Source organism: Hyperolius riggenbachi, chromosome 1, assembly GCF_040937935.1.
Source record: "Hyperolius riggenbachi isolate aHypRig1 chromosome 1, aHypRig1.pri, whole genome shotgun sequence".
Lineage (NCBI taxonomy): Eukaryota > Metazoa > Chordata > Amphibia > Anura > Hyperoliidae > Hyperolius > Hyperolius riggenbachi.
Window position 1 is genome coordinate 32,692,622 of NC_090646.1, and position 24,831 is coordinate 32,717,452.

Here is a 24,831-nt window from a genome sequence, read left to right on the forward strand (position 1 = left end):
TAAGCTCCCGATTATACGCACAGTGTCTGCGCAGTAAGCTCCCGATTATACGCACAGTGCCTGCGCAGTAAGCTCCCGATTATACGCACAGTGCCTGCGCAGTAAGCTCCCGATTATACGCACAGTGTCTGCACAGTAAGCTCCCGATTATGCACATAGTGCCTGCGCAGTAAGCTCCCGATTATACGCACAGTGTCTGCGCAGTAAGCTCCCGATTATACGCACAGTGCCTGTGCAGTAGGCTCCCAATTATACGCACAGTGCCTGCGCAGTAAGCTCCCGATTGCCTGCGCAGTAAGCTCCCAATTATACGCACAGTGCCTGCGCAGTAAGCTCCCAATTATACGCACAGTGCCTGCGCAGTAAGCTCCCGATTATACGCACAGTGCCTGCGCAGTAAGCTCCTGATTATAGGTACAGTGCCTGCGCAGTAAGCTCCCGATTATGCGTACAGTGCCTGCGCAGTAAGCTCCCGATTATACGCACAGTGCCTGCACAGTAAGCTCTTGATTATACGCACAGTGCCTGCGCAGTAGGCTCCCAATTATACGCACAGTGCCTGCGCAGTAAGCTCCCGATTAAGGACACAGTGCCTGCGCAGTAAGCTCCCGATTATACGCACAGTGCCTGCGCAGTAAGCTCCCGATTATGCACACAGTGCCTGCGCAGTAAGCTCCCGATTATACGCACAGTGCCTGCGCAATAAGCTCCCGATTATACGCACAGTGCCTGCGCAGTAAGCTCCTGATTATGCACACAGTGCCTGCGCAGTAAGCTCCCGATTATACGCACAGTGCCTGCGCAGTAAGCTCCCGATTATGCACACAGTGCCTGCGCAGTAAGCTCCCGATTATACGCACAGTGCCTGCGCAGTAAGCTCCCGATTATACGCACAGTGCCTGCGCAGTAAGCTCCCGATTATATGCACACAGTGCCTGCGCAGTAAGCTCCCGATTATACGCACAGTGCCTGCGCAGTAGGCTCCCAATTATACGCACAGTGCCTCCGCAGTAAGCTCCCGATTATGCACACAGTGCCTGCACAGTAAGCTCCCGATTATACGCACAGTGCCTGCGCAGTAAGCTCCCGATTATGCACACAGTGCCTCCGCAGTAAGCTCCCGATTATACGCACAGTGCCTGCGCAGTAAGCTACCGATTATACGCACAGTGCCTGCGCAGTAAGCTCCCGATTATACGCACAGTGCCTGCGCAGTAAGCTCCCGATTATACGCACAGTGTCTGCGCAGTAAGCTCCCGATTATACGCACAGTGCCTGCGCAGTAAGCTCCCGATTATACGCACAGTGCCTGCGCAGTAAGCTCCCGATTATACGCACAGTCTCTGCGCAGTAAGCTCCCGATTATGCACACAGTGCCTGCGCAGTAAGCTCCCGATTATACGCACAGTGTCTGCGCAGTAAGCTCCCGTTTATACGCACAGTGCCTGCGCAGTAAGCTCCCGATTATGCACAAAGTGCCTGCGCAGTAAGCTCCCGATTATACGCACAATGCCTGCGCAGTAAGCTCCCGATTATACGCACAGTGCCTCCGCAGTGAGCTCCCGATTATACGCACAGTGCCTGCGCAGTAAGCTCCCGATTATACGCACAGTGCCTGCGCAGTAAGCTCCCGATTATACGCACAGTGCCTCCGCAGTGAGCTCCCGATTATACGCACAGTGCCTCCGCAGTAGGCTCCCAATTATACGCACAGTGCCTGCGCAGTAAGCTCCCGATTATACACACAGTGCCTGCGCAGTAGGCTCCCAATTATACGCACAGTGCCTGTGCAGTAAGCTCCCGATTGCCTGCGCAGTAAGCTCCCAATTATACGCACAGTGCCTGCACAGTAAGCTCCCAATTATACGCACAGTGCCTGTGCAGTAAGCTCCCGATTATACGCACAGTGCCTGCGCAGTAAGCTCCCGATTATACGCACAGTGCCTGCACAGTAAGCTCTTGATTATACGCACACTGCCTGCGCATTAGGCTCCCAATTATACGCACAGTGCCTCCGCAGTAAGCTCCCGATTATGCACACAGTGCCTGCGCAGTAAGCTCCCGATTATACGCACAGTGCCTGCGCAGTAAGCTCCCGATTATGCACACAGTGCCTGCGCAGTAAGCTCCCGATTATACGCACAGTGCCTGCGCAATAAGCTCCCGATTATACGCACAGTGCCTGCGCAGTAAGCTCCCGATTATGCACACAGTGCCTGCGCAGTAAGCTCCCGATTATACGCACAGTGCCTGCGCAGTAGGCTCCCAATTATACGCACAGTGCCTCCGCAGTAAGCTCCCGATTATGCACACAGTGCTTGCACAGTAAGCTCCCGATTATACGCACAGTGCCTGCGCAGTAAGCTCCCGATTATGCACACAGTGCCTCCGCAGTAAGCTCCCGATTATACGCACAGTGCCTGCGCAGTAAGCTACCGATTATACGCACAGTGCCTGCGCAGTAAGCTCCCGATTATACGCACAGTGCCTGCGCAGTAAGCTCCCGATTATACGCACAGTGTCTGCGCAGTAAGCTCCCGATTATACGCACAGTGCCTGCGCAGTAAGCTCCCGATTATACGCACAGTGCCTGCGCAGTAAGCTCCCGATTATACGCACAGTGTCTGCGCAGTAGGCTCCCGATTATGCACACAGTGCCTGCGCAGTAAGCTCCCGATTATACGCACAGTGTCTGCGCAGTAAGCTTCCGATTATACGCACAGTGCCTGCGCAGTAGGCTCCCAATTATACGCACAGTGCCTGCGCAGTAAGCTCCCGATTGCCTGCGCAGTAAGCTCCCAATTATACGCACAGTGCCTGCGCAGTAAGCTCCCAATTATACGCACAGTGCCTGCGCAGTAAGCTCCCGATTATACGCACAGTGCCTGCGCAGTAAGCTCCCGATTATACGTACAGTGCCTGCGCAGTAAGCTCCCGATTATGCGTACAGTGCCTGCGCAGTAAGCTCCCGATTATACGCACAGTGCCTGCACAGTAAGTTCTTGATTATACGCACAGTGCCTGCTCAGTAGGCTCCCAATTATACGCACAGTGCCTCCGCAGTAAGCTCCCGATTATGCACACAGTGCCTGCGCAGTAAGCTCCCGATTATACGCACAGTGCCTGCGCAGTAAGCTCCTGATTATGCACACAGTGCCTGCGCAGTAAGCTCCCGATTATACGCACAGTGCCTGCGCAGTAAGCTCCCGATTATACGCACAGTGCCTGCGCAGTAAGCTCCCGATTATGCACACAGTGCCTGCGCAGTAAGCTCCCGATTATACGCACAGTGCCTGCGCAGTAGGCTCCCAATTATACGCACAGTGCCTCCGCAGTAAGCTCCCGATTATGCACACAGTGCCTGCGCAGTAAGCTCCCGATTATACGCACAGTGCCTGCGCAATAAGCTCCCGATTATACGCACAGTGCCTGCGCAGTAAGCTCCCGATTATGCACACAGTGCCTGCGCAGTAAGCTCCCGATTATACGCACAGTGCCTGCGCAGTAAGCTCCTGATTATGCACACAGTGCCTGCGCAGTAAGCTCCCGATTATACGCACAGTGCCTGCGCAGTAAGCTCCCGATTATACGCACAGTGCCTGCGCAGTAAGCTCCCGATTATGCACACAGTGCCTGCGCAGTAAGCTCCCGATTATACGCACAGTGCCTGCGCAGTAGGCTCCCAATTATACGCACAGTGCCTCCGCAGTAAGCTCCCGATTATGCACACAGTGCCTGCGCAGTAAGCTCTGGATTATACGCACAGTGCCTGCGCAGTAAGCTCCCGATTATATGCACAGTGCCTGCGCAGTAAGCTCCCGATTATACGCACAGTGCCTGCGCAGTAAACTCCCGATTATATGCACAGTGCCTCCACAGTGAGCTCCCGATTATACGCACAGTGCCTCCGCAGTAGGCTCCCAATTATACGCACAGTGCCTGCGCAGTAAGCTCCCGATTATACGCACAGTGCCTGCGCAGTAGGCTCCCAATTATACGCACAGTGCCTGCGCAGTAAGCTCCCGATTGCCTGCGCAGTAAGCTCCCAATTATACGCACAGTGCCTGCGCAGTAAGCTCCCAATTATACGCACAGTGCCTGCACAGTAAGCTCCCGATTATACGCACAGTGCCTGCGCAGTAAGCTCCCGATTATACGTACAGTGCCTGCGCAGTAAGCTCCCGATTATGCGTACAGTGCCTGCGCAGTAAGCTCCCGATTATACGCACAGTGCCTGCACAGTAAGCTCTTGATTATACGCACAGTGCCTGCGCAGTAGGCTCCCAATTATACGCACAGTGCCTCCGCAGTAAGCTCCCGATTATGCACACAGTGCCTGCGCAGTAAGCTCCCGATTATACGCACAGTGCTTGCTCAGTAAGCTCCCGACTATGCACACAGTGCCTGCGCAGTAAGCTCCCGATTATACGCACAGTGCCTGCACAATTAGCTCCCGATTATACGCACAGTGCCTGCGCAGTATGCTCCCGATTATGCACACAGTGCCTGCGCAGTAAGCTCCCGATTATACGCACAGTGCCTGCACAGTAAGCTCTTGATTATACGCACAGTGCCTGCACAGTAGGCTCCCAATTATACGCACAGTGCCTCCGCAGTAAGCTCCCGATTATGCACACAGTGCCTGCGCAGTAAGCTCCCGATTATACGCACAGTGCCTGCGCAGTAAGCTCCCGATTATACGCACAGTGCCTGTGCAATAAGCTCCCGATTATACGCACAGTGCCTGCGCAGTAAGCTCCCGATTATGCACACAGTGCCTGCGCAGTAAGCTCCCGATTATACGCACAGTGCCTGCGCAGTAGGCTCCCAATTATACGCACAGTGCCTCCGCAGTAAGCTCCCGATTATGCACACAGTGCTTGCACAGTAAGCTCCCGATTATACGCACAGTGCCTGCGCAGTAAGCTCCCGATTATGCACACAGTGCCTCCGCAGTAAGCTCCCGATTATACGCACTGTGCCTGCGCAGTAAGCTACCGATTATACGCACAGTGCCTGCGCAGTAAGCTCCCGATTATACGCACAGTGCCTGCGCAGTAAGCTCCCGATTATACGCACAGTGCCTGCGCAGTAAGCTCCCGATTATACGCACAGTGTCTGCGCAGTAAGCTCCCGATTATGCACACAGTGCCTGCGCAGTAAGCTCCCGATTATACACACAGTGTCTGCGCAGTAAGCTCCCGATTATACGCACAGTGCCTGCGCAGTAAGCTCCCGATTATACGCACAGTGCCTGCGCAGTAAGCTCCCGATTATACGCACAGTGCCTGCGCAGTAAGCTTCCGATTATGCGCACAGCCACGGCTGCACAGCCGCAGTTCTGTCTGTCTAGTTAGATGAATAATTAGCAGGTTGCCGGACGGCACGGAACGGAGCATCGGAGGAGGACGGCAGGGAACAGAGCATCGGAGGAGGACGGCAGGGAACAGAGCATCGGAGGAGGACGGCAGGGAACAGAGCATCGGGGGAGGACGGTGTGGGACATTACAGCTGCAGGGGGCCGATAGAAGCCCCAGGTAAGTGCCAGTTTTATCTTTTTTAAACATACCGGAGAACCCCTTTAAAGGACAACATATACTTTCCTATATCCAGTCCTCTAAAAAAACGCAAGTCGCCTGTCTGTCCTCCTGATCATGTATATCTAACTTTAGCAATAGATTCTGAACAAGCATGCAGATCAGGTGCTCCGACTGAAGTGTGACTGGATTATCTGCATGTTTGTTTCAGGTGTGTGATTCAGACAGTACTGGTGCCAGGAAGAGCTACAGGACTGCCAGGTAACTGGTATTATTTAACCACTTCAGGACCATAGGCTTACACCCCCCTAGTAACCAGGCTATTTTTTACAATTCAATGTTCTGCAGCTTTAAGAGCTTGCTGAGAGCCATACTACTTAAAACACATATGAATCCCCCCTTTTTCTGCCCACCAACAGAGCTTGTTAGGCTCTGATCGCTGCTACAGGCTGTGCTTTTTTTTACGAAATTATTTGGTTTTTTAATAAATATTACTATTTTTATTTATTTCTTTTACCCCCCTGCCCGCTAATCACAGCGATCAGCTCTCATAGGCATCAGCCTATCATAGCTAATCGCTCTCTGAGCCTCCCCAGGGGACAGCCAAGTGACACAGCTGTCCCCACTACAGCGCTGCCATAGATCGCAGTGTCGTACAATGTACATAGACGGTGGTTTTGCCACCTCGCAGTCTAATAGCGGCGATCGTTGCTGTTAGACTGATGCCGGAACGCATCGTCGCTCGTGATCCCTTGCAGAACCCCGCCCCAATTGGCGTTGAGTCAGGGGCGTAGAAATCGGGCATGCAGAGGTTGTGACCACATTGGGGCCCTTGAACCAGAGGGGCTCCGAAGGGTCATCCCTCAATTACAGTATTAGCTGTCTATTGGTCCTGTGCTCATACTAATCACTTCTAGATACTTTGAATAGTGGTAATCATTAACAAGCTGTTCCCCATCCCCTTCTTGCACCTCTGACACTGTAGTTGCCATTGGCAGGTTTTGGTGCGCCGTATTAATTGTTATGCATAGAGTGTTCGGGGGGCCCCATTGTAAAACTTGCATCAGGGCCCACAGCTCCTTGGCTACACCACTGCTTTGAGCAGTCCTGGGGCTGCCGCCAATTGGAATAGTCAAAAATGACTTCTGACCATTGTGCAGATCTGATCTGCAACTACATGGAACATTTGGTTTAAGTTGATGCTGCCAAAGGAGGATCAAACAGTTAGGCCCCGTTCATACTGCACGCGTTTCCGGCCGCGTTTTGGAAATGCGTGCAGGAGGCCGACACGCACGACATCAGGCAGTGCATAGAGTGCACTGTCTGATGTTCACACTGCATGCGTTCCGGACCTGTGCTGTCCGGGAACGCATGCTGCACACGATTTTTGCAAAAACGCGTGGCTGTCCCATTCACTTTTCAGTGATGGGATCAGCCACGCAACGCACACAAACGCAGATGGAGTGCGTTCGCATGCGTTGCGTTCCGTACGCATGGCCATCCGCGTTTGGGATGTGAACAGGGCCTTATTAAATCCAAGTGTTCACATACCTTTTCCACCTGCACTGTGAATGCTTACATGGCGCATTCAATAAAAACATGGAAACATTTAATTATTTAAGTGCTATTAGATTAAGCAGACTGCAGGGGCGTAGCCAGGGGCGTCGCTAGCCCTGTTTTAGGGGGGCACGTGCCCCCAATCTTTCCTGGGGTGCCACGGATCTCCCGGCCGCCGCTGCCCCCTCTGTCAGCGGCTCCCTCCAGCCGCCGCCGCCGCGTCTCAGACCTCAGGATCAGGCGGCGAGCCGGCGACCAATCGTGCGGGCGCTAGGACCCAGCGCCCGCACTGATATGCGGAAGTGACATCACTTCCGCATATCGAGCGGGTGCGTCCAGCGCCCGCTCGTACATCTGGTCGGGTCGCCGCTGATCCTGAGGTCTGCTGAGAGGTAGGGGGGGGAGCGGCGGCGGCTAGAGAGGGGGCCTCCCTGTCACTCACTCACTCACTCACTCACTCACTCACTCCATAAAGGGGCTCCCTGGCACGCACTCACTCCCTAAAGGGGCTCCCTGGCACTCACTCACTCCCTAAAGGGGCTCCCTGTCACTCACTCACTCCCTAAAGGGGCTCCCTGGCACTCACTCACTCCCTAAAGGGGCTCCCTGTCACTCACTCACTCCCTAAAGGGGCTACCTGTCACTCACTCACTCCCTAAAGGGGCTACCTGTCACTCACTCACTCCCTAAAGGGGCTCCCTGTCACTCACTCACTCCCTAAAGGGGCTCCCCTGGCACTCACTCACTCCCTAAAGGGGCTCCCCTGGCACTCACTCACTCCCTAAAGGGGCTCCCCTGGCACGCACCCACTCCCTAAAGGGGCTCCCTGGCACGCACCCACTCCCTAAAGGGGCTCCCTGGCACGCACTCACTAAAGGGGCTCCCTGGCACGCACTCACTCACTAAAGGGGCTCCCTGGCACGCACTCACTCACTAAAGGGGCTCCCTGGCACGCACTCACTCCCTAAAGGGGCTCCCTGTCACTCACTCACTCCCTAAAGGGGCTCCCTGGCACTCACTCACTCCCTAAAGGGGCTCCCCTGGCACTCACTCACTCCCTAAAGGGGCTCCCCTGGCACTCACTCACTCCCTAAAGGGGCTCCCCTGGCACTCACTCACTCCCTAAAGGGGCTCCCCTGGCACGCACCCACTCCCTAAAGGGGCTCCCTGGCACGCACTCACTAAAGGGGCTCCCTGGCACGCACTCACTCACTAAAGGGGCTCCCTGGCACGCACTCACTCACTAAAGGAGCTCCCTGGCACTCACTCACTCCCTAAAGGGCCTCCCTGTCACTCACTCACTCCCTAAAGGGGCTCCCTGTCACTCACTGCCTAAAGGGGCTCCCTGTCACTCACTCACTGCCTAAAGGGGCTCCCTGTCACTCACTCACTGCCTAAAGGGGCTTCCTGTCACTCACTCACTGCCTAAAGGGGCTTCCTGTCACTCACTCACTGCCTAAAGGGGCTCCCTGGCACTCACTCACTGCCTAAAGGGGCTTCCTGGCACTCACTCACTGCCTAAAGGGGCTTCCTGGCACTCACTCACTGCCTAAAGGGGCTTCCTGGCACTCACTCACTGCCTAAAGGGGCTTCCTGGCACTCACTCACTGCCTAAAGGGGCTCCCTGGCACTCACTCACTACCTAAAGGTGCTTCCTGTCACTCACTATCGGGGTCCCTGTCACTCACTACCTAACTGGAGGCGCCTGTCACTCACTAGCTAACCTGGGGGTCCCTGTCACTCACTACCTAACTTGGGGGGGGGGCTACCATATTAAGGGGGCATTCTGCCTATTTATGTGAAATGCTGTCTATTTATGTGCCTCATGACTGCTGAATGTGTCTTGTTGGGAGCCTTATGATTTGTTGGGGGCCTCATGATTGCTGAATTTGTCTTGTTGGGGGCCTCATGATTTGTTGGGGGCCTCATGATTGCTGAATTTGTCTTGTTGGGGGCCTCATGATTTGTTGGAGGCCTCATGATTGCTGAATTTATCTTGTTGGGGGCCTCCTGATTTGTTGGGGGCCTCATGATTGCTGAATATGTCTTGTTGGGGGTCACATGATTGCTAACTGCGAGACTATGGGAAAAGCTGAATCCTTATCATATGAGACAATAGCATTAAACCTACTTTTTTAGCGTTTTAAAACAGAAAATAAAACTGGGAGGTTCTAAAAAATTGAATACATTTTTCAGGAGTAGGATGGATGAAATTGTTTATCTTCACAGTTTATTTTCAACTTGGATTTTCCATAATGTTCATGTATGAGTTAAAACGTTTGTACAGTATTTAGTTTAAATTGCTGTTGCCACTTTGCGATAGATACCGGTAAGTGACTTTTGGGTTGCAGTTTGGGCACTCGGCCTCCAAAAGGTTCGCCACCACTGTCCTAATCTGATGTCCCACCATTGCTAGGTTCATGTAAATTTGTCTCCACCCGTTACCACACCTATATTCTGGTCCATGGCCCACCCATTTTTTTGGTGCGGCGCGATAAGCACGCCACACAACGTGATCGTCATATTTTTGGCACGCTAGCTGCAGTGTGCTGAATTCTGCTGCCTACAGTATGTACAGTATACGCTGTTCTCTAGTGCTTGCACTGTGTGCTGATTTACCTCCAGTGTGTACAGTGTAAGGTGTTACTCTGTGCCTTTATTGATTGTAAACCAGCTGTATTGTATGCTGATCCCTGCTACTTTCAGTATGTACAGTATTAGCTGTAAAGCCTGGTACACACATACAATTTTGATTAGCCAATTTTAGCTCTGTTCATAAAATTCATTGTCTGTTGGCCCACTTACTGCACGGGGGTGGGAAATTGGGGGTCAGTGATTGACCAATCAAAATTGTATGTGCGTATACATCTTTGATCTATGCCTATACTGATTGTAAATGATCGAAATAAAGGACAGGGGGCTCCGTCCAATATTTCGATGGGCAGGCCCGTTATCCGTAGCTTACACCGCTGCTAAGTTCATGTACATTTGGCCCCACCCATGGCCACGCCCACTCACCACATGGCCACGCCCATTTTTGCCGCGGCGCGCTGCGCGCGCCGCATGTACCTCCCCTCCTGGTGCCCACAGGTGCCACTGATCTCCAGGGACCCTAGAAACGCCCCTGGGCGTAGCAATAGGGGTTGCAGAGGTAGCGACCGCATCGGGGCGCTTGGGCCAGAGGGGCCCCGAAGGGCCCTCCCTCAACTACAGTTTTAGCTCTCTATTGGTCCTGTGCTCATAATAATCACTTCTATAGATACTTTGAATAGTGGTAATCATTAACAAACTGTTCCCCATCCCCTTCTTACACCTCTGACACTGTAGTTGCCATTGGCAGGTTTTGGTGCGTCGTATCAATTGTTATGTATAGAGTGCTTGGGGGGCCCCATTGTAAAACTTGCTACGGGGCCCACAGCTCCTTAGCTACACCACTGGCAGACTGTGATTGCCTGTTGTAGTGATCAGATCACATTTTATGACCAATTTGTGCAGAAATTCCAAAGGGTTTACATACTTTGTTATTGCTACTGTATTTGCGAGCACACACATAAAAACAAAAGTAAGTATGATAAAATAATGTGTGTGGTGTTCTGTGTAAAACATACATCTGATCTAATTGGATTCTGCTTTTACTCAACAAGAGATGTATTTTCTTGTGTTTTTTTTTTTTTTAATATACATATTGTACCTGCATTTATTAGGTCCCCATATCCCGATGCAATGCCAGATGTCCTCCTGGGACCAGAAAAGTTCCTACTGAAAGCTTCCATGTCTGCTGCTATGGTTGTGTCCAGTGTCCAGAGGGGGAGGTGTCTAACGTCACAGGTACGAGTTCAAATTGAGTAATCCAAACATTTGTATAGCACTTTTCTCCTGTTGGACTCAAAGCTCTCAGGAGCTGCAGCCAGGGCCGGGCCAAGGCATAGGCTGGAGAGGCTCCAGCCTCAGGGCGCAGTGTAGGAGGGAGGGCAGAATTCATTCAACTGTCATTCCTAATTGTGTTTGAAGCAGAAAGAAATAAGAAAAGGGGATACATGGCAGTGACTGCAAGCCAGATAACTAGATATTAAGGTGTTGGGGAGGTTGTGGGCCCTGTGGCCCTCTTAGTCTAATAGCAATCAGTGTGTGATGGCTGGGGTGGGAGGGATGGAGGGGCGCACTTTGGTGTCTCAGCCTTGGGTGCTGGAGGACCTTGTCCTGGCTCTGGCTGCAGCCACTAGGACGCGCTCAAGAGGCCACTCTGCAATGTTAGGGAATCTTACCTTGAACTTCTTACTAAATAGGTACTGACCCAAGCCAGGATTTGAACCCTGGTCTCCAATGTCAAAAGCAGAGCACGTAACCAATACACTATCCAGCCTCCATTAGTTTGCGTGGCAGGTATAATCATGGGGAACTATTCCAAGAAAGGAATCTGCATCCTTCTCCTGTTTTACTAACCTGTAGCTTTCTTTATAAGAAATACTAGCTGATGGCCCGGTTTGGCCCAGGTATGTATTTGGCTGGTGCTCCACCCACTTTTTCTAACCCTAACACACAATTACTCAGTGACCTACTTTGTGAGCTTTGCGGTCTTTGGCATCAATAATTTGCACTGAAATGAAACAAATCTGATTGGCTTTTTGTGGCTCCTTCCCTTTCTAAATTTGAACCCCAGTCACCCAATGACCAACTGTACCAGGTTTGGGGCTTGTGCCATTAACAGTGCAAGACTGGCAGCAATGTAATATTCCCCTTGAAAATCAAGGTGAATTTTGATTAGATTTTTTAGGCTCCACCCACTTTTCTGAATATTAATCCCAGTGACCCAGTGACCAACTGTGCAAAGTTTGAAAACACTACCATTAACAGTGTAAGAATAGCAGTTTACATTTTCCCAGTGAAATTTGTATTTGTCTCCGCCCCCTGATTATCCGGCATTGCCTGGGTATGTGTTTGGCTGGTGCATTTTTTCTAACCCGAACACACAATTACTCAATACTAAATGACTACATTTTGTGAGCTTTGCGGTCTTTGGCATCATTTATTTGCATTGAAATTAAACATATCTGACTGTTTGTGGCTCCACCCCCTTTTCTGAATTTGAACCCATCACCCAATGACCACCTGTACCAGGTTTGAGGCTTAACAGTGCACGAATGGCAGCAATTAAATATTCACCTTGAAAAACAATAGGTGAATTCTGATTGGATTTTGTAGGCTCCACCCACTTTTCTGAATATTAATCCCAGTCACCCAGTGACCAACAATGCAAAGCTTGAGAACCCTACCACTAGTGTTGGGCGAACACCTAGATATTCGGGTTCGCAAACGTTCGCCGAACATCGCCGCGATGTTCGGGTGTTCGTGCCAAACTCCGAACATAATGGAAGTCAATGGGGACCTGAACTTTCGTGCTTTGTAAAGCTTCCTTACATGTTACATACCCCAAATTTGCAGGGTATGTGCACCTTGGGAGTGGGTACAAGAGGAAAAAAAATATTTAAAAAAGAGCTTATAGTTTTTGAGAAAATTGATTGTAAAGTTTCAAAGGAAAAAATGTCTTTTAAATGCGGAAAATGTCACGTTTCTTTGCACAGGTAACATGCTTTTTGTCGCCATGCAGTCATAAATGTAATACAGAGAAGAGGTTCCAGGAAAAGGGACCGGTAACGCTAACCCAGCAGCAGCACACGTGATGGAACAGGAGGAGGGCGGCGCAGGAGGAGAAGGCCACGCTTTGAGACACAACCCAGGCCTTGCATGAGGACAAGAAGCGTGCGGATAGCAATGCTTTTTGCCGCCATGCAGTCATAAATGTAATAAAGATGAGAGGTTCAATAAACAGGGACCGGAAACGCTAACCCAGCAGCAGCAGCACACGTGATGGAACAGGAGGAGGCGCAGGAGGAGAAGGCCACGCTTTTTGAGACACAGCATCCCAGGCCTTGCATGAGGACAAATAGCGTGCGGATATAGCAATGCTTTTTGCCGCCATGCAGTCATAAATGTAATAAAGATGAGAGATTCAATAAACAGGGACCGGAAACGCTAACCCAGCAGCAGCAGCAGCAGCACACGTGAGGGAACAGGAGGAGCCGCAGGAGGAGAAGGCCACGCTTTTTGAGACACAACATCCCAGGCCTTGCATGAGGACAAATAGCGTGCGGATATAGCAATGCTTTTTGCCGCCATGCAGTCATAAATGTAATAAAGATGAGAGGTTCAATAAACAGGGACCGGAAACGCTAACCCAGCAGCAGCAGCAGCAGCAGCACACGTGATGGAACAGGAGGAGGCGCAGGAGGAGAATGCCACGCTTTTTGAGACACAGCATCCCAGGCCTTGCATGAGGACAAATAGCGTGCGGATATAGCAATGCTTTTTGCCGCCATGCAGTCATAAATGTAATAAAGATGAGAGGTTCAATAAACAGGGACCGGAAATGCTAACCCAGCAGCAGCACACGTGAGGGAACAGGAGGAGCCGCAGGAGGAGAAGCACACGCTTTTTGAGAAACAACATCCCAGGCCTTGCATGAGGACAAATAGCGTGCGGATATAGCAATGCTTTTTGCCGCCATGCAGTCATAAATGTAATTAGGATGAGAGGTTCAATAAACAGGGACCGAAAACGCTAACCCAGCAGCAGCAGCAGCAGCAGCAGTACACGTGATGGAACAGGAGGAGGCGCAGGAGGAGAAGGCCACGCTTTTTGAGACACAGCATCCCAGGCCTTGCATGAGGACAAATAGCGTGTGGATATAGCAATGCTTTTTGCCACCATGCAGTCATAAATGTAATACAGATGAGAGGTTCAATACACAGGGACCGGAAACGCTAACCCAGCAGCAGCAGCACACGTGATGGAACAGGAGGAGGCGCAGGAGGAGAAGGCCACGCTTTTTGAGACACAGCATCCCAGGCCTTGCATGAGGACAAATAGCGTGCGGATATAGCAATGCTTTTTGCCGCCATGCAGTCATAAATGTAATAAAGATGAGAGGTTCAATAAACAGGGACCGAAAACGCTAACCCATCACAGATGGTCATTGTTCATGTTACTTGGTTGGGGTCCAGGAGTGTTGCGTAGTCGTTTCCAATCCAGGATTGATTCATTTTAATTTGAGTCAGACGGTCGGCATTTTCTGTGGAGAGGCGGATACGCCGATCTGTGACGATGCCTCCGGCAGCACTGAAACAGCGTTCCGACATAACGCTGGCTGCCGGGCAAGCCAGCACCTCTATTGCGTACATTGCCAGTTCGTGCCAGGTGTCTAGCTTCGATACCCAATAGTTGAAGGGTGCAGATGGATTGTTCAACACAGCTACGCCATCTGACATGTAGTCCTTGACCATCTTCTCCAGGCGATCGGTGTTGGAGGTGGATCTGCACGCTTGCTGTTCTGTGGGCTGCTGCTGCATGAGTGTCATAAAATTTTCCCACTCCAAGGACACTGCCGATACCATTCCCTTTTGGGCACTAGCTGCGGCTTGTGTTGTTTGCTGCCCTCCTGGTCGTCCTGGGTTTGCGGAAGTCAGTCTGTCGGCGTACAACTGGCTAGAGGAGGGGGAGGATGTCAATCTCCTCTCTAAAGTCTCCACAAGGGCCTGCTGGTATTCTTCCATTTTGACCTGTCTGACTCTTTCTTCAAGCAGTTTTGGAACATTGTGCTTGTACCGTGGATCCAGAAGGGTATAAACCCAGTAATTGGTGTTGTCCAGAATGCGCACAATGCGTGGGTCTCGTTCAATGCAGTCTAGCATGAATTGAGCCATGTGTGCCAGAGTCCTGCCAGAATCCTCATCATCCTCTTGTGAGCGTTGTGATAGTTGTTGTGATGCATCATAGTCGTCACCTTCTTCCTGGTCTGCTTCTGCTGACCATTCGCGCTGAATTGTGGAAGTCCAACGTGCACCGCTCTGGCCCTCGTCAGTGGTGGCAGGAAATTCCTGCTCCAACTCCAGCTGTTCCTCCTCCTCTTCTTCGTCATAGCTGCTGGGGCCAGCGTTTCCTGATGCGGATGGCCTGATGTTGGTACCATCACGTTGATCGTTTTCTCCTTCAGATTCCCCCAGTTGCATCATGACAGCTGTTTCCTTGATTTTCAACATTGACCTCTTCAGTAAACACAGCAGTGGTATGGTAATCCTGACTGAAGAGTTGTCACTGCTCACAAGCAACGTGGATTGCTCAAAATTTTGGAGGACTTGGCAGAGGTCCAACATGTTGGCCCAATCGGATCCACAGAAGCTTGGCAGCTGTCCGGATGCGCCTCGGTACTGCGCCGTCATGTACTGGACCACTGCACTCTTCTGCTCGCAAAAGCGGGCTAGCATGTGCAGCGTAGAATTCCAGCGCGTAGGGACATCACACAGCAAGCGATGGTGGGGGAGATTGAAGCGCTCCTGCATCTTGGTGAGTGCCCCCGAAGCAGTACTGGAATTTCTGCAATGTTTGGCCACTCGTCGCACCTTCAACAGAAGATCGGCCACGCCTGGGTATGTCCTCAGGAACCGCTGAACTACTAGGTTCATCACGTGTGCCAGGCAAGGGATGTGTGTCAGCTTAGCCAACCTTAACCACTTCGGGACCACAGTCTTTTCGCCCCTTAAGGACCAGAGCCTTTTTCTCCATTCAGACCACTGCAGCTTTCACGGTTTATTGCTCGGTCATACAACCTACCACCTAAATGAATTTTACCTCCTTTTCTTGTCACTAATACAGCTTTCTTTTGATGCTATTTGATTGCTGCTGCGAGTTTTACTTTTTATTATATTCATCAAAAAAGACATGAATTTTGTCAAAAAAATGACTTTTTTAACTTTCTGTGCTGACATTTTTCAAATAAAGTAAAATTTCCTATACATTTGAGCGCGAAAGTTATTCTGCTACATGTCTTTGATAAAAAAAAAACATTCAGTGTATATTTATTGGATTGGGTAAAAGTTATAGCGTTTACAAACTATGGTGCCAAAAGTGAATTTTCCCATTTTCAAGCATCTCTGACTTTTCTGCGCACCTGTCATGTTTCATGAGGGGCTAAAATTCCAGGATAGTACAAATACCCCCCAAATGACCCCATTTTGGAAAGAAGACATCCCAAAGTATTCAGTGAGAGGCATGGTGAGTTCATAGAAGATTTTATTTTTTGTCACAAGTTAGCGGAAAATGACAGTTTGTGACAAAAAAAAAAAAAAAAAAAAGTTTCCATTTCTTCTAACTTGCGACAAAAAAAAATGAAATCTGCCACGGACTCACTATGCTCCTCTCTGAATACCTTGAAGTGTCTACTTTCCAGAATGGGGTCATTTGTGGGGTGTGTTTACTGTCCTGGCATTTGGGGGGTGCCTAATTGTAAGCACCCCTGTAAAGCCTAAAGATGCTCATTGGACTTTGGGCCCCTTAGCGCAGTTAGGCCGCAAAAAAGTGCCACACATGTGGTATTGCCGTACTCAGGAAAAGTAGTATAATGTGTTTTGGGGTGTATTTTTACACATACACATGCTGGGTGGGAGAAATATCTCCGTAAATGACAATTTTTTTCTTTTTTTACACACAATTGTCTATTTATAGAGATATTTCTCCCACTCAGCATGGGTATGTGGAAAAATACACCCCAAAACACATTATACTACTTCTCCTGAGTACGGCGATACCACATGTGTGGCACTTTTTTGCACCCTAACTGCGCTAAGGGGCCCAAAGTCCAATGAGTACCTTTAGGATTTCACAGGTCATTTTGAGAAATTTCGTTTCAAGACTACTCCTCACGGTTTAGGGCCCCTAAAATGCCAGGACAGTATAGGAACCCCACAAATTACCCCATTTTAGAAAGAAGACACCCCAAGGTATTCCGTTAGATGTATGGTGAGTTCATAGAAGATTTTTTTTTTTTGTCACAAGTTAGCGGAAATTGATTTTAATTGTTTTTTTTCACAAAGTGTCATTTTCCGCTAACTTGTGACAAAAAATAAAATCTTCTATGAACTCGCCATTCTCCTAACGGAATACCTTGGGGTGTCTTCTTTCTAAAATGGAGTCATTTGTGGGGTTCCTATACTGCCCTGGCATTTTAGGGGCCCTAAACCGTGAGGAGTAGTCTTGAAACCAAATGTGGCAAAATGACCTGTGAAATCCTAAAGGTACTCATTGGACTTTGGGCCCCTTAGCGCACTTAGGGTGCAAAAAAGTGCCACACATGTGGTACCGCCGTACTCAGGAGAAGTAGTATAATGTGTTTTGGGGTGTATTTTTACACATACCCATGCTGGGTGGGAGAAATATCTCTGTAAATGACAATTATTTGATTTTTTTTACACACAATTGTCCATTTACAGAGAGATTTCTCCCACCCAGCATGGGTATGTATAAAAATACACCCCAAAACACATTATACTACTTCTTCTGAGTACGGCGATACCACATGTGTGACACTTTTTTGCAACCTAGGTGCGCTAAGGGGCCTAACGTCCTATTCACAGGTCATTTTGAGGCATTTGGATTCTAGACTACTCCTCACGGTTTAGGGCCCCTAAAATGCCAGGGCAGTATAGGAACCCCACAAGTGACCCCATTTTAGAAAGAAGACACCCCAAGGTATTCTGTTAGGAGTATGGTGAGTTCATAGAAGATTTTTTTTTTGTCACAAGTTAGCGGAAAATGACACTTTGTGAAAAAAAAAAACAATACATATCAATTTCCGCTAACTTGTGACAAAAAATAAAATCTTCTATGAACTCATCATACACCTAAAAGAATACCTTGGGGTGTCTTCTTTCTAAAATGGGGTCACTTGTGGGGTTCCTATACTGCCCTGGCATTTTAGGGGCCCTAAACCGTGAGGAGTAGTCTTGAACCCAAATGTCTCAAAATGACCTGTGAAATCCTAAAGGTACTCATTGGACTTTGGGCCCCTTAGCACAGTTAGGCTGCAAAAAAGTGTCACACATGTGGTATCGCCGTACTCAGAAGAAGTAGTATAATGTGTTTTGTGGTGTATTTTTACATATAACCATGCTGGGTGGGAGAAATATCTCTGTAAATGACACATTTTTTTATTTGTTTTACACACAATTGTCCATTTACAGAGAGATTTCTCCCACCCAGCATGGGTATGTGTAAAAATACACCACAAAACACATTATACTACTTCTCCTGAGTATGGCGATACCACATGTGTGACACTTTTTTGCAGCCTAGGTGCGCTAAGGGGCCCAACGTCCTATTCACAGGTCATTTTGAGGCATTTGTTTTCTAGACTACTCCTCACGGTTTAGGGCCCCTAAAATGCCAGGGCAGTATAGGAACCCCACAAGTGACCCCATTTTAGAAAGAAGACACCCCAAGGTATTCCGTTAGGGGTATGGTGAGTTCATAGAAGATTTTATTTTTTCTCACAAGTTAGTGAAAAATGACACTTTGTGAAAAAAACAATAACAATCCAATTTCCGCTAACTTTTGACAAAAAATAAAATATTCTATGAACTCATCATACACCTAACAGAATACCTTGGGGTGTCTTCTTTCTAAAATGGGGTCACTTGTGGGGTTCCTATACTGCCCTGGCATTTTACGGGCCCAAAACTGTGAGTAGTCTGGAAACCAAATTTCTCAAAATGACTGTTCAGGGGTATAAGCATCTGCAAATTTTGATGACAGGTGGTCTATGAGGGGGCAAATTTTGTGGAAACGGTCATAAGCAGGGTGGCCTCTTAGATGACAGGATGTATTGGGCCTGATCTGATGGATAGGAGTGCTAGGGGGGTGACAGGAGGTGATTGATGGGTGTCTCAGGGGGCGGTTAGAGGGGAAAATAGATGCAATCAATGCACTGGGGAGGTGATCGGAAGGGGGTCTGAGGGGGATCTGAGGGTTTGGCCGAGTGATCAGGAGCCCACACGGGGCAAATTAGGGCCTGATCTGATGGGTAGGTGTGCTAGGGGGTGACAGGAGGTGATTGATGGGTGTCTCAAGGTGTGATTAGAGGGGGGAAATAGATGCAAGCAATGCACTGGCGAGGTGATCAGGGCTGGGGTCTGAGGGCGTTCTGAGGTGTGGGCGGGTGATTGGGTGCCCGCAAGGGGCAGATTAGGGTCTAATCTGATGGGTAACAGTGACAGGTGGTGATAGGGGGTGATTGATGGGTAATTAGTGGGTGTTTAGAGGAGAGAATAGATGTAAACAATGGATTTGGGAGGTGATCTGATGTCGGATCTGCGGGCGATCTATTGGTGTGGGTGGGTGATCAGATTGCCCGCAAGGGGCAGGTTAGGGGCTGATTGATGGGTGGCAGTGACAGGGGGTGATTGATGGGTGGCAGTGACAGGGGGTGATTGATGGGTGATTGACAGGTAATCAGTGGGTTATTACAGGGGAGAACAGATGTAAATATTGCACGGGCGAATTGATAAGGGGGGGGGTCTGAGGGCAATCTGAGCGTGTGGGCAGGTGATTGGGTGCCCGCAAGGGGCAGATTAGGGTCTAATCTGATGGGTAACAGTGACAGGTGGTGATAGGGGGTGATTGATGGGTAATTAGTGGGTGTTTAGAGGAGAGAATAGATGTAAACAATGGATTTGGGAGGTGATCTGATGTCGGATCTGCGGGCGATCTATTGGTGTGGGTGGGTGATCAGATTGCCCGCAAGGGGCAGGTTAGGGGCTGATTGATGGGTGGCAGTGACAGGGGGTGATTGATGGGTGGCAGTGACAGGGGGTGATTGATGGGTGATTGACAGGTAATCAGTGGGTTATTACAGGGGAGAACAGATGTAAATATTGCACGGGCGAATTGATAAGGGGGGGGGGGTCTGAGGGCAATCTGAGCGTGTGGGCAGGTGATTGGGTGCCCGCAAGGGGCAGATTAGGGTCTAATCTGATGGGTAACAGTGACAGGTGGTGATAGGGGGTGATTGATGGGTAATTAGTGGGTGTTTAGAGGAGAGAATAGATGTAAACAATGGATTTGGGAGGTGATCTGATGTCGGATCTGCGGGCGATCTATTGGTGTGGGTGGGTGATCAGATTGCCCGCAAGGGGCAGGTTAGGGGCTGATTGATGGGTGGCAGTGACAGGGGGTGATTGATGGGTGGCAGTGACAGGGGGTGATTGATGGGTGATTGACAGGTAATCAGTGGGTTATTACAGGGGAGAACAGATGTAAATATTGCACGGGCGAATTGATAAGGGGGGGGGGTCTGAGGGCAATCTGAGCGTGTGGGCAGGTGATTGGGTGCCCGCAAGGGGCAGATTAGGGTCTAATCTGATGGGTAACAGTGACAGGTGGTGATAGGGGGTGATTGATGGGTAATTAGTGGGTGTTTAGAGGAGAGAATAGATGTAAACAATGGATTTGGGAGGTGATCTGATGTCGGATCTGCGGGCGATCTATTGGTGTGGGGGGGTGATCAGATTGCCCGCAAGGGGCAGATCAGGGGCTGATTGATGGGTGGCAGTGACAGGGGGTGATTGACGGGTGATTGACAGGTGATTGACAGGTGATTGACAGGTGATTGACAGGTGATCAGGGGGGATAGATGCATACAGTACACGGGGGGGGGGTCTGGGGGGGGGTCTGGGGAGAATCTGAGGGGTGGGGGGGTGATCAGGAGGGAGTAGGGGGCAGATTAGGGACTTAAAAAAAAAATAGCGTTGACAGATAGTGACAGGGAGTGATTGATGGGTGATTAGGGGGGTGACTGGGTGCAAACAGTGGTCTGGGGGGTGGGCAGGGGGGGGTCTGAGGGGTGCTGTGGGCGATCAGGGGGCAGGGGGGGGGAAATCAGTGTGCTTGGGTGCAGACTAGGGTGGCTGCAGCCTGCCCTGGTGGTCCCTCGGACACTGGGACCACCAGGGCAGGAGGCAGCCAGTATAATAGGCTTTGTATACATTACAAAGCCTATTATACACTGTTGCAGCGGCGATCCGGATGCCAGTAACCCGCCGGCGCTTCCGAACGGCCGGCGGGTTACGGCGAACGGGGGGCGGAGCCAGTCCCCGGCGGCTGATCGCGTCACGAATGACGCGATCGCCGCATAGCCACTCCCGCAGCCGCCCCCGCCGATGGGCGTATTGCGGTCGTTTGGGACCGGTCTTTGCCGCCGCCCATCGGCTGGGGGCGGTCGTTAAGTGGTTAAAGCGCGAATGAGATTACTCCCATTATCACACACAACCATGCCCGGTTTCAGGTCCAGCAGTGCCAGCCACAAATCCGTCTGTTCCTTTATTCCCCTACAAATTTCCTCCCCTGTGTGCTGCTTATCCCCAAGGCAGATCAGCTTCAGCAACGCTTGCTGACGCATGCCAACAGCTGTGCTGCACTGCTTCCACGATCCTACTGCTGCTGGTGCTGGGTTCGCGTTTCCGGATGAGGTACAGCTTTGAGATGCGTTGGAGGAGAAGGAGTCAGAGAGGTAGGTGCTGCTGTTGTTATCCAGTGGGAGGGACGGCGGTGCAGCTGTTTGTGGCATGGGCAACACCCGCGCCGTAGCAGGTGAGGAATCGCTGCCAGGCTCCACAAGGTTCACCCAGTGCGCGGTAAGGGAGATGTATCGACCCTGGCCGAACGCACTCGTCCAGGTGTCAGTGGTGAGGTGAACCTTGCAGGCAACGGCATTCTTCAAGCTTCGGGTTATTTTGCTGACCACGTGCTCATGCAACTCAGGCACTGCAGAGCGCGCAAAGTGGTGGCGGCTGGGAACCACGTAACGTGGGATGGCCACTGACATCATGCCCTTGAAGCTGTTTGTCAGCAAGGTGTGACAGCACCTCCTGGGGACCCCATCTTTACCCTTTGAGAAAGCTTTGCGAAACAGCGCTGTCAGGGTAACTATCTATGCTTTGGACAATCTTTGCACTCCACCAGCCAGCTGCCTTTCGCTTTACACTGCTTTACACTGCTATGCAGCAGATGCTGCACATTACATTACATGGATTTCTTAGGCAGCAGTGTTCATTTGATATATTGATTGTCATTTTTTGACCCCTTTGCTGTGTATGCCTTTACTATCTACATGTGTTCACTGATTGTTATCAATATTTGGGCCACTTTCTGCTGTTCAGAGCCCAGTGTATGTATTTCATATGTGATCTTTTGTATTTTTTCATAATACAAATAAGTTTTGAGCATCAATCACGCTTGGTGTGCCAGTTATTTTGTATATAGGTTCTAGTGTAAGACCTATTTGGCAGGTCTGGTTTACTGACTGAGCACCCTTCTGTATGAATTTATCTTGCAAAACAATTCTTTGGTGTGCATACCGATATCTATTTTAATGTCTTGAAGCTGTTTGTCTCCACCACTCGATATGGCAGCATTTCGCAGGCCAGAAGCTTGGCTATGCTGGCTGTTACTGCCACGGCCCGGGGGTCATTTGCTGGCAATTTCCTCTTGCGATCAAACATCTCCGAGACAGACAACTGAATCGTAGGGCTGCACACTGTTGGTTGTTGTGTTTGATGAAGACTGGGAGACCTCAAGAGCACTACTCCGGAAAGTGACAGTGTCAGCGTCTGATGTTTGTGAATGTTGTGAACCACGCAATGGCTGGGCTACTGCTGCTGCTGAGGCGGGTCTGGTGGTGAGTCTGGTGACCCCAAGGGAGGCAGTGTTGCTGGTACCCTGTCCTGCCGCGTTTGCCCACAGAGTGGGATGTTTGGATAGCATGTAGCGGCTCATGCTGGTGGTGGAGAGGTTGTTAATACTTTTCCCCCTGCTCAGGCGGGTCTTGCACACCTTGCAAATCGCCATGGTAACATCCTCAGTGCAGTCTTCAAAGAAAGCCCAGACTTTGGAGCACCTGCCTTGCTGGCGATTTCTGTTTGCGCCTCTTTTGCCTCTCACTTGAACTTCCACGCTTGTGGTGCCTGAAATTGCGCGCCGCCTACCTTGTGGCACAAGGCGAACTCGTGCAGCAGTGGGTTCTTCAACAGACTCATCTGTGCTGCTGCTACAACGGCGATGTTCTCGTTCACAAACAAAATCTGGGTCTCTGTCCACATTGTCCATACCCTCCTCTTCCATCTCCTGAAACTCGTCATATGTCATTGTGGGGGGCCGCCGCCGTGGAGTAGAGCTCCCCAGAACAACCTCTGCGCAGCTTACTCCAACGTCGTCTTCCAGATCTTGTCGGCCGACCTCCTGCAATTGCAACCCCTCCTGCCCAACTTGCTCTGGGATTTGGGTTTCCGAGTCCTCCTCGGACTCGCCTTGTATTTCAGTGCGCGGTGCATTTCCCACAGTTAATGGTTGTGAATCCGGGCACAACATTTCTGGCTGTTCCTCCATTGACCTTTGAAAGGTGGAAGTTTGTTGGGCTGGGAATAGCTCCTGCGAATACCCCATTGTGTCCTGAGGTAATTCATCGGACTGGTTATCTGGCAGTTGTGTGCGTGGTGTCGCTGCCGGTTGTGTCAGCTTTGTGCCCACTGGCTCCTTGTAACTGGCTGAGGACTCGGACCTCGTGCGTGATGTGCTGGTGCTGCTTAACCCATTGCTGGACGCTTGAGAGGTCATCCAAGTAATTATCTGGTCCTGTTCTTTTGGATTTGTGAGGGTTGTTGTCCTGGACAACATGGGCGGTATTGAGTGGGTTTTCTTGGGTGCTCCCCTGTGGCCTGTACGTGAACCGTCAGGGAAAACACCTCTTCCCTTGCCCCTCCCTCTTTCACCGGATTTCTTCCTCATTTCACTTATCCTTAAAGTACACGCTGACTGGCAGCAGTACAGTGGCAGTACAGAAATGCTATACAGTGGTGGGTGAGCGGTGTACCACTATTCCCAGCAGCGACACAGAGCACAATGCTATACAGTGGCGGGTGAGCGGTGTACCACTATTCCCAGCAGCGACACAGAGCACAATGCTATACAGTGGCGGGTGAGCGGTGTACTACTGTTCCCAGCAGACACAGAGTGGCAGTAAACACAATGCTATATAGTGTGGCTGAGCAAGGTACACAGAGTGGCAGTAAACACAATGCTATATAGTGTGGCTGAGCGAGCGGTATACTACTATTCCCAGCAGACACAGAGTGGCAGTAAACACAATGCTATATAGTGTGGCTGAGCGAGGTACACAGAATGGCAGTAAACACAATGCTATATATTGTGGCTGAGCGAGCGGTGTACTACTATTCCCAGCAGACACAAAGTGGCAGTAAACACAATGCTATATACTGTGACTGAGCGAGGTACACAGAGTGGCAGTAAACAGAATGCTATATAGTGTGGCTGAGCGAGGTACACAGAGTGGCAGTAAACAGAATGCTATATAGTGTGGCTGAGCGAGGTACACAGAGTGGCAGTAAACACAATGCTATATAGTGTGGCTGAGCGAGCGGTTTACTACTATTCCCAGCAGACACAGAGTGGCAGTAAACAGAATGCTAAATAGTGTGGCTGAGCGAGGTACACAGAGTGGCAGTAAACAGAATGCTATATAATGTGGCTGAGCGAGCAGTGTACTACTATTCCCAATCCCAGCAGACACAGAGTGGCAGTAAACAGAATGCTATATAGTGTGGCTGAGCGAGCGGTGTACTACTATTCCCAGCAGACACAGAACAGTAAACAGAATGCTATATAGTGTGGCTGAGCGGTGTACCACTATTCCCAGCAGCGACACAGAGCACAATGCTATACAGTGGCGGGTGAGCGGTGTACCACTATTCCCAGCAGCGACACAGAGCACAATGCTATACAGTGGCGGGTGAGCGGTTTACTACTATTCCCAGTAGACACAGAGTGGCAGCAAACA